Genomic DNA, 10,799 nt, shown 5'->3' with positions numbered 1-10,799 from the left:
GGGAGCTACAATGGCGGCAGGCGCGCCACCGCTCTGAAGTGTAGCCTCAAGGAACCAGCACAAAGAAGCAGTTTGTGTGCTCAGCCCCCTCCAGGACCAGTTGGCGCGAGGGGACCTGGTGTGCAGGTATTTGGCAAGTACGGTCTTTCGATGCACCGAGCGGAGGTTTTTCTCCCCCGAGCGGAGGTTTTTCTGTTTCGGACTCTCTCCTTTTCCCCTCTCACTCCCCGTAGAGGGTAGAGGGGGATCGTCTCCCACCCTGGAGTCTCCGATCCCGGCCCGATTTTATCTTCCCCGGTTCGCACTCACGTTAGAAGGCTCTCTCAGTGGATTCTGCGTCCTTTGTCTCCCAATCTCTCAGGTTTTGTAAGGTTTCCAATGGCTTCAGATCTTTTCTGTGTGATGTATGGGCGCGAGTGCAAGTACGGAGCTCCTTACTTCTCCGCCATCTTGCCCCCTCTCTGCCAAGGTCCTATTTTTTTTGGAGCAACTCGAGTTCAGCAAAATCTGAGGACAGCAAGAATATGTGGATGGTTATAACATTTATCATTACCACAGCCCTAGAAAGTTGCTAGAACTGTCCTGACGTGACAGATGAAGAAACAGGCTCAGAATGGTTAGTGTTTAGGCAACCACACAGCTTGTAGGCATCAGCATTGGAATGGATGCCATCATTTCCGGTGTCCATTTTTGTTACTGCATCTGTATCTCACTGGCCTGTAAATGGTGCCAAAAAGGTACCTCTCTTAGAGTCTTTCCCTAATGTCTCTCTGTCATGTACATGCCTTGCTTTTGTCTGTTCAGTATTCTTCTGATGAGCAACTCCTCCCCGTCCATGTAGGTCTGCCGGGTTGGTCACGCCAGCATCTGCCCCCACAAATATTCTTGTACCCATATTCTGTTCTCCCTGATGCAAGGTTGGGCTGTCACTGGATTGGGCCACTCACAGTACCTGTTACTTTCCCATGGCTTCATCCTTTCCATGAATTTTCCAAACTGGTATAAGACAGCCTTAATCCATCAATCTCTCTCCCTCTCTGTCTCTCTCTGTCTGTCTTGCTGTCTCTCTCTCTCTCCCTTCTCTCTCACCCTTCCCCTCAATAAGCTGTAAGCAATTAGTCCTTGTAATACCAGCTTTCATTTTCTCACCCCACCCCTCAAGCTCCCAGCACAGTCACTAAAGAGAGCCTCTTTGCATCGAAAGAATCAGTCCAACACACAAAGAGAAGCAACAAAGGGAGATGAATGGAGAGTGGGAGAATCCAGAAGGCTCTGTATGAGCCCTGGATCCAGACATGCTGTGCTTTTAGTTGACATGAGCCAATAAATCTCCTTGGTTAAGCTAGTCTGAGTTGGGTTTCAGTAATATTCAACTAAAAGTCTCTTGACAACTGCCTCTCTCTCTTCTGTGCTCCTATAGAGCCTGTCTTTATGGCATATGTATTCATACGTGCACTATCCTTCCCCACTAGGTTAAGAAGGCATCTAGGATAGACACTGTGTCTCAATTAGTTTGTATCCCCAGCCCCTTGCGTTGTATCTAAACAAAGTGCTCATTCGTTATTAGAATCTAGTCAACCAAATTAACAAGAAACAATAAACACCCCAATAAAGTATGGTCAATGACATGTTCAGGAATATCCTATAAGAAGAGTCCTGAAAAAATGCTCAGCCTCACTGGTATCCAAGAAGTACAACTTCAAATCACAGAAATAGCATTTCACAGCCATCAAGATCAGTAACGTGTTGAACTGGAATAATAAAGATTGGTGAAGATGTGGGGAAACACACCCGTAGATTCTTTGTGTTGAGTGTAGTTTGATAAAACCATATGGAAAGCAACTGGGAAAAACCTAGTAAAATTCAAAATGCACATATCATTTAATTCTGTGATTCCACTTCTAAAAAAGAAAAAAAAAAAAACCTTTGTGCATATGAACAAGGATCCCCACTGCAGTCTTTTTGGAAAAAATGGGAAAGCACCTAGAACTCCACCTTCAGAAGAATAAGGTGTAGCCATGCCTATCATGGAATACTCCAGAACAATTAAAATGAATTGGACAGATCTACACGTATCACCTTGGATCCACTTCAGAAATATGGTGATGCACGTAAATCAGATTGCGAGAGGATCATGGAAGGTGATACCGTTCACCTGGATGTTTAAAAAAAAAAAAACAAAAGAAAAACAAATGGGCTTTATATTCTATTCCCTCTAATTTTGTTTATGTTTAAAATATCCCTTAATAAAATTTAAGAAAGTATATTTCTTACTGTTACACAGGATGTAGTAAAAGGTAACCAACGAGAGGAATACCTGCGTTAGTTTATCTCTAAGGGAGAAGAGTACGAAAGAAGCTTCCATTAAGTCTATAATGCTTTATGTATTTTCAGGTTTCTTTTTGTAATATTTTATTTTATTTTATATAAATATTTGTTTGTTTGTTTGTTTACTTATTTACTTTATTTATGAGAGACAGAGAGAGACAGAGACAGAGAATTTTCAGCAGCCTCTGCGCTGTCAGCACAGAGTCCTTTGTGGGGCTTGAACTAACAAACTACGAGACCGTGACCTGAGCTGAAATCAAAAGGCGGTGGCTTAACTGGCTGAACCACGCAGGTGCCCCTATTATGTTTTATTTATTTGGGGAAAAATTCATCTGAAGCAAATACAGCAAAATATTAACAGCCATCAGGTCTAGGGTACACATACTTTCTTATGTGTTAGGAAAAAGACTTGTTGAAGAATGATGATTAGTAAAATCAAATATTAAAACCTCAAAAAGTATTTTAAAAATCAATAATCCATGCTCAATTCCTTACTTGGTTATTGAGCGACTGCCCACCCCAAACCCCTTGTGCTACGAGGGAGGAAAGGGCTTTCTGTCCGCAAGCAAAACAATTATGGCAGAAATAGAGGAGAAAATAAAAGTCCTTCGATCTTTTATAATATACAGCAACCTCAAGTTGCGTTGTATTAATTTAATATAACCAAAAAAGGCATCTGAATTGCTGCACTGCAGCTTTTCTAAAAGCCACGAGAGTTTAATTTTTATTTATTTATTTTTTCAGCCTTCAGCATTTCACCATTACACCAAATCCCATCCACCGGAACCAGGATTCGCTACCTTCTGCCTCCTGGGAAACTCTGATAATCTGCTGACCTGAAGGTCCAGGTATCAAAAAGTGGCAGGTTAGCGAGGTTTTACAAAGTCCTCTCTGAGGGCAGGATACAACTTTGCCTTCTCCAAGGTAGCAAACTTAATTTGCTATTTATAGGTACCAGTGTTTATGGTCAAAACACTTCCCATTTTGTGAGCAATTGATTTAATTGTAATAACTTCTCTAACCCAGCGGCCTGGACCCAGGCCAGCCACCAACGTTGCCTGACAATGTGCTTATGCTCTGGGAGGCTGAGACCCAGCACCGCGAGGTTGGGGTGGAAGGGAAGACAATCCTTTTGCCGCCAGAAGGTCAGAATGTCTGCAAAACAGTAACAAAAGCACCTATTTCAGAGTCAAAGAAAAGCTAACCGAGGGGCTGCCCTTGGAATAACTTGGGGCTGATCGTGCCCTCCTCCGTCAAGCATTGGGGGCGGGCTGCGGCATTTCCTCTGGGCCCTCCATCCCACCAGTGCATATAACAGGGCACAGTACAGAGGAGCCTGTGATAGAGCGATAGAAAGACCATGACCCCTTCTCAGCCTACAGAGGTTGTGCAGGGGAGTGCTGCTGAGTACGTTGGCATAGTTTTTCTTTTCCTGTCTGCCAAGGGAAGAGGCAGACAAAGGGAATCTTACCTCCCCCGCGAGAAACCGTGGTGTGGCATGGGCACATCGGGGAGGTGAGGTCACAACAGAACGGCATAGTCTGGCTCTTAGGTTGACCCCTGACAGTTGTCCAGCAAGAGGGACCTGGTGTTTCTGGACCACGTGACCTGATACCTCCCTTCAGAAAATGAGCAGACAAAGATAAGGACACACTGCAGAGAGCATGAGATTGAGGGAAAGAGGGGCTGTTGATGCCAAATATACTTCATGGAATCCAGTTTCCCCACAGAATCGGTTTCCCCATGGCGGAGAGTAACTAGGACATGTGGCCTGACCCTCCACCTACACTAGTTAACTGGCCACCAAGAACCCCAACTTCCTGCGTCTGGCTTGGTTCATCACTAAGTCAACGGAAGGCAGGAAACAGCGGACCGTGGTTAGTAATCTACCTGGGCATTTTCCTTCTGCTTTAATTGTGCTTCACATACATCTGTATTGCTCTGTATTATCCCTGAGTTATGCCTACACATCTGGGAGAGCGCATAGGTACTGCCCAAGGCACAGGAGCCAGGGTGGCCCTCTTAAAATGTAAATGTCACCAGGTCACCTTCTGCTCAGCATCCTGCTGTGACATCTCATCTCATTCAGAGCAGAACTCAAAGTCCCTGCCATGGTCCTTGGGCTCTGTGCAGTGTAGACCCTACCACCACCCACCGTGCACCTCTAACCTCACCTCCTACCCTCTGCTCAGTCACCCAGGCTAGCTGTGGCTCTCCAGCAGAGCAGACACACGTCAGCCTGGAATGTTCTTCCCCTGATACGTGGATGCCTTGCTTCCACATTTTCTTCAAGTCTTAAGTTGCTGTGCAACTTCCCTAGCCACTCTTCATAAAATTGCAGCCCTTAGCCCCAGCCCCCGCACTCCATGGACGTATCCCTTTTCCTACTTCATGTTCTCCACCATGTAGATCACCATCTGACATTCTGTATGCTGTAATCATTTGTTTAATATCTGTCTCTCCTTCCCCACCCTCCGAGATTGTTCATTTCATATGTGCAGGGACTTTGCCTCTCTTGATCACTGTTGTAATCTCAGAGAGAAGACCCCGGCACATAGAAAGTGCTCGAATATTTATCGACTCCATGAAGTAGCAGAGAGAAAGATGTTCAATGAACCCAGAAGGTGGAGCAAAATATAATTTTATCCATTAAATCACATTCTAATGGACACCTGTCACCCGCCTAGATTTCTGTCCCAGGGCTCCTGCCCAAGTTAGATGAGCAAGATGAGGTTTTTCAGGGGCGTCTGGGTGGCTCAGTCTGTTAAGTGGCTGACTTCGGCTCAGGTCATGATCTCATAGTTCGTGAGTTTGAGCCCCGTGTTGGGCTCTGTGCTGACAGCTCGGAGCCTGGAGCCTGCTTCTGATTCTGTGTCTCCCTCTCTCTGCCCCACCCCTGCTCGAGCTGTCTCTCTCTCAAAAATAAATAAACGTTAAAAAGAAAAAAGAAAAAGATGAGGTCTTTCAGTCTCTACCTAATTCTTGAGAGAAAAGCCCTCTCAGAGCAAATATACTTTTCTCTTGCCAACATTGACTGCCTCTTGAGGTTTAACACCAATGTGTGGTTATACTATTAATTAATTAGCTCTTTTGTCTGTCTGATTAAAGACCGTGTTNACATTCTAATGGACACCTGTCACCCGCCTAGATTTCTGTCCCAGGGCTCCTGCCCAAGTTAGATGAGCAAGATGAGGTTTTTCAGGGGCGTCTGGGTGGCTCAGTCTGTTAAGTGGCTGACTTCGGCTCAGGTCATGATCTCATAGTTCGTGAGTTTGAGCCCCGTGTTGGGCTCTGTGCTGACAGCTCGGAGCCTGGAGCCTGCTTCTGATTCTGTGTCTCCCTCTCTCTGCCCCACCCCTGCTCGAGCTGTCTCTCTCTCAAAAATAAATAAACGTTAAAAAGAAAAAAGAAAAAGATGAGGTCTTTCAGTCTCTACCTAATTCTTGAGAGAAAAGCCCTCTCAGAGCAAATATACTTTTCTCTTGCCAACATTGACTGCCTCTTGAGGTTTAACACCAATGTGTGGTTATACTATTAATTAATTAGCTCTTTTGTCTGTCTGATTAAAGACCTAGTTCCAAGAAGGGGGTGGGGGGGAAGAGAAGGGGGAAGAGGGCCCTACCAGGTCGCATCTTTCTATCTCACAGGTGCAGCTACCCCAGACAGCAAATGCCAGTTCCTGTCCATGAATCTCATGAAAAAGTATCACCAGAATAGGGACTTTCAGACGTCTTTGATAGCTCCCCACACTGGGAAAGACATGTAATATTGAGATCCGGGACACATGCACACGGGCACATTTATATTTCTGAAACAAAAGATTTATGAAACAGTATCATTACTTGGAGCATTGCACTATGACATTTTGCATTCTATTCTCTTTCATTTTTTAAAACGCCAATCTTGATCTCTGACTTCATTTCATAACCCAGTGGATCACAGACCACAGTTTCAAGACCTCTAGTCTAGACCCTGAGCCCCTGAACTAGAGTGTCATGTGCACCTCTGCAGTCTATCACATAAATGTGGAACATACAGTCATTGCACATCAACATTTTCCTGCTTCGTGATCAAGTGTGGCGTAAATAAAAAATAGGATATAAACGTGCATGTATTTTTTAAGACCTTTTATGTCCAAGAGAGATGTTGTCTTACACGTTATGAGATATTTTAGTAGAATAATTAAAAATGACTGTAGTACCAGATAAAATGTCCAATGTATAGAATACTCCTTCACCATATGAGCAGTTTCCAAAGCCTACGGTCTTGTGAATATTACCAGGTGACTGTCACTTTATGCTGAATGAACTTACTGGGTGATCTCCCTCCTTCTCTGTCTTTGTCTCTCCCTCTGTCTCTCCCTCCGTCTCACACAGACACACACACATACACACTCACATGCACACACTTTATCCTAACTCTCAGAACTCAGACATTACCTTGGAGTGGCATTTGCTATGGCACTTTGTAAACTAAACACCAGTCGCTGAAAGAGTGAATTATCTATTGAAAAAGCAGTTATACCTACTGAAAAAAAAAAAAGTTCAAGAAGTGGGGAGCCTATGACAAGTGTACAAATTTTATATTAGATCATGCGAACAGACAAAAGCAGGTGGCTTTGAGAAGCCGCAGCTTTGCTCAAGTGGGATTTTTTTCTATCAAGGGCACTCCTGATCTACTATCACCACATCATTTTTATATGCTGACTCAGACCATCCTTACATCAGTGTGTAAAGGCAGTATGCAGCTGTTGGGGTTCTCAGGATGCGGTTGTGTAAACTGGGCTTCTACGGAGTTAGTCACACTGGGAAAAAGCCTCTGGTTCCCAGTTCTAGTCGCAGGAAGGAACCCAGCCTCCTATACTCAGTGGCATCGACTGCATTATGGTTAGTGGCGCCAAAGACCTGGAAACAGGGTGAGGTTGATCTGGAGGGAAATGGCTGGCCAAATATTAATATCTATACTACAGAATGCTATGCAGCTTTTTTAGATCCCAGCAATAGCTTAGGTCTGAGGTTACTCAGAAAGGCAAGTTAGGGAAAAAGAAAAATATGGATAGTATAACCCCATGGTTTTTTATTTGGAAAGAAAGGAACATGCTATACGTGTTTGGGTAGAATTACCTATAGGTGTTCTTAGAAGGTTCTTGCAAATTATGGACAGATATATTTTAAATGATCACTATTACTTAGAGAGAGCTAGCCTATGGGCCCGGACAAAGGAGAGGGCAAGGTGTGTAGTTGGCTTTTTTGTTGTATAATCATATTTCTTTCAAAAAGCAATCTTTGGGAATTCAAAATTTTTGACAGAGGATATTTAAAACAATCAAAGAAAATTACCTTTCTTCTACATCTGTTATAAGTAGAGTGACCTTCTCAAGGTCTCCTACATTGAAAGGGACAGCGTTAGGACTGTCATCCCTGTTTTTGACCCCAAGGCTGCACCCCTTTCCTCAAAGCTACAAGCTGCCTCTTGTGTATCAAGTGCATGTAAAACTTTGTACCCCTAAAACTAGTATTGGGTTGAATACACATAGTGAAGAATAGAATAATGCAATGTAAGAAAATGATCCAAATGATTGTTGTTACCGCACAGTGTTTAATGAAAATTTAAGCATGCGAGTCAGGTTTTACCATAGCTGTTGAAGAAATGTAATGCTGACAGTATTTGGCAATAAAATAATAATCACTGTGTGTATCTCTGATGAAATGAGATTTAATCCATTTGAGCTCCTAATTGTCTGCCACACTACATTAAAGATGGATACAACTATTGTCTCCACTGCTCAGAAATATGAAATTCAAAGCAATATGCACAATGTCTTGAAATAAGCTAGCTTAATGAACCAGCAAATTAGACCTTTCTATCTCTTTATTTAACATCCAGTTCCATGAATTTATCAGAGTTCATTACAAAGGTGCAATATTTAAAGAAATGCTGCTAAATTCATTTATGATTAGAACTAATGACTTTGAAAAAGACTTCTCATATTTTTAGAGAGAGCCATTATTTATTATTGAATTTATATGACTTTGGGTAATAAACGTTCAATCTTTTCTCCCTTCCTTTTGTTATTTATAGTCTGAATTTTGTAATACAGCCACCAAAAAAAAAAAAATCTCATGGAAAGAAGTAAACTTTTACCCCCAAACACAGCAATGCTGTTCGGAAAAAGCAATGACAAAGTTTTCTTCTTGACCTGCGGCAGGTTTTCAGTGGGTGGGTGAAGGGGAACTTTGCCCCTAGGATACATTTGGCAATGTCTGAAGACATTTTTGGTTGTCACACTTGAGGGTGACAGCTCGTGGATGGAGAGCACAGATGCTGATGGACACCCTACAGTGCACAGGGCAGCTCCTTCAGCCAAGAAGTATCCAGCCCTAAATGTCAGTAGTCCCTGGGGCGCCTGGGTGGCTCAATCGGTTAAGTGTCCGACTTCGGCTCAGGTCATGATCTCACGGTTCATGGGTTCGAGCCCCGCATCGGGCTCTGTGCTGACAGCTAGCTCAGAGCCTGGAGCCTGCTTCTGATTCTGTGTCTCCCTCTCTCTCTGACCCTCCTCTACTCACACTACCTGTCTCTTTCTCAGAAATAAATAAAACATTAAAAAAAAATTTTTTTTTAAATGTCAGTAGTCCCAAATCTAAGAAACCCTGGCCTAGGTAAATGTGTCTCATTTAAAGAACGCTCCATTTTATTCAGTGTTTTCTTAAATGGGATCACTTTTCATCTGGTCACACAGATTTAGAGGAAGACCAACCAAAAGTATGGATCTGGATCGAATGATTTCTCCCCCTAAGAGTTAAAATAGTAATGACTTTAGCATCTGTAATAAAGACAGTAGAGTTGAGGGCTAGAATGGCAACCTTAAATATAGATTAGAGAAATGACCTGAACTCATCCAAACCTTTATACATTTTCAAGCAGGTAGTTTGGCCATTTTAAACCAAAGGCATCTGACTATCTAATAGGTTTCAACAGTTACCATTTTAGTCCGAACATGCTTAAAAGAAACCTGCTTAGGATTCTAATTTAGATGAGAAGGGTCTATTTCCAGAGTCAAGAATGGTGGCAAACAATGGGAAGATCACAAAGTCTGATTCACTGTAACGTGCATTTACCCAGAACATTATTTATGGTCAGTTCAAGGTAGCAGTTCCACACTTTGACTTGACAGAGGTACGTTTGATTTCAGTATTGCTGAGTTTCCCTTTTAATGTTCTAGTCTTAGCCCTTTAACTTGAATCTGTCTCTCTGCACCCATATGGAGTCTAGTTAATTTGATAAAATTTAACTTTGTATGTTTAGTGTCCCTGTGATAACAATGATCAGTGTTTCTTTAGACCTTATGTATTTAAAGGAAAATAGAACCATTATGAAGTGGTCCAATGAAGAAGGATGAAGAAATGGAAATTCTCCTCATCCAAAAGAAACTAACAGTCAAGAATCAGAAAAGAAAAAGATTAGAATCCCGATTAGCTATGCTTCATGAGAATCAGAGTGCTTTGAAGGAAACTTGGTTCGATATCTAACATATGTTGGTGTATTCTTCGATCTCATTAAGTAGAGTGAATATGATTGAAACAGTCATAATTTAAGGGTTGTGTAATGCGGCATTTCTTATGCAAGGGAAATGGTTTACTGGTTATGTGCTTGTCATGTATTTTCAGAAAAATAAATGTTACTAGCATGTCAAGTCCATGATTTTACTATAACTGTTCTCAAAGATAACGAAGTAGGTCTTGGTGTTAGACCCCACTCTATTTAGAGACAAATACCAAGTAAAGTACACAGGTAGGGCAAAAATTACGACTGGTATGCAAATGAATGAAATCCTAGGGCAGTGGTTCAAAGTCATCATTCTGCATAGGGTCCCCCTACAGCTTGGCCATTAACTCCTCTACCGCCACCTCAAAGTCATCATTCTCAACATTTTCATTATACAGCATTTTGGATGAACAAAGTAATAGGGGTAGAGGTATAATGGCCTCAGCATGTCATTACATTGTTTTTTACAACTAATAACTATTAGTGTTTACTGGGCCCTTGGGATGATGATCAATAACGTTTACATAGTGTGTGTTACATGCCAGGATGTTGTAAGGATGTTACTTACTCAGTTTTGAGTTTTGTTTTGTTTTGTTTTTCAACTCATTTAATCCACAAAATACCCCATCTAATCAGACACAGTTAGTCCACAGTGATGCTGGGATTTGCAACCAAGGATCTGTATCTGGAATCTGTGCTCTTAACCACTATGCAAAACTAGGTCTCTTGTGAGACAACAGGTGCCACGCACTATGTCAAAGGCTCTTACCTATTATCTTATTTAACCCTCATGGTACTCTGCTGCTGGGCATCATTACCTCATGGATTACATGCAGTTGATGGGGCAAATCAATTCTTTTCTCACTCAGTCGGATAGAGGGATAAACTTCCAGTTACTCAAGACTTCACGTCAGTGAAAATCA

Source organism: Crocuta crocuta, unplaced genomic scaffold (genome assembly GCF_008692635.1).
Source record: "Crocuta crocuta isolate KB4526 unplaced genomic scaffold, BGI_CrCroc_1.0 scaffold126, whole genome shotgun sequence".
NCBI lineage: Eukaryota > Metazoa > Chordata > Mammalia > Carnivora > Hyaenidae > Crocuta > Crocuta crocuta.
This window is presented reverse-complemented; position numbering follows the sequence as displayed.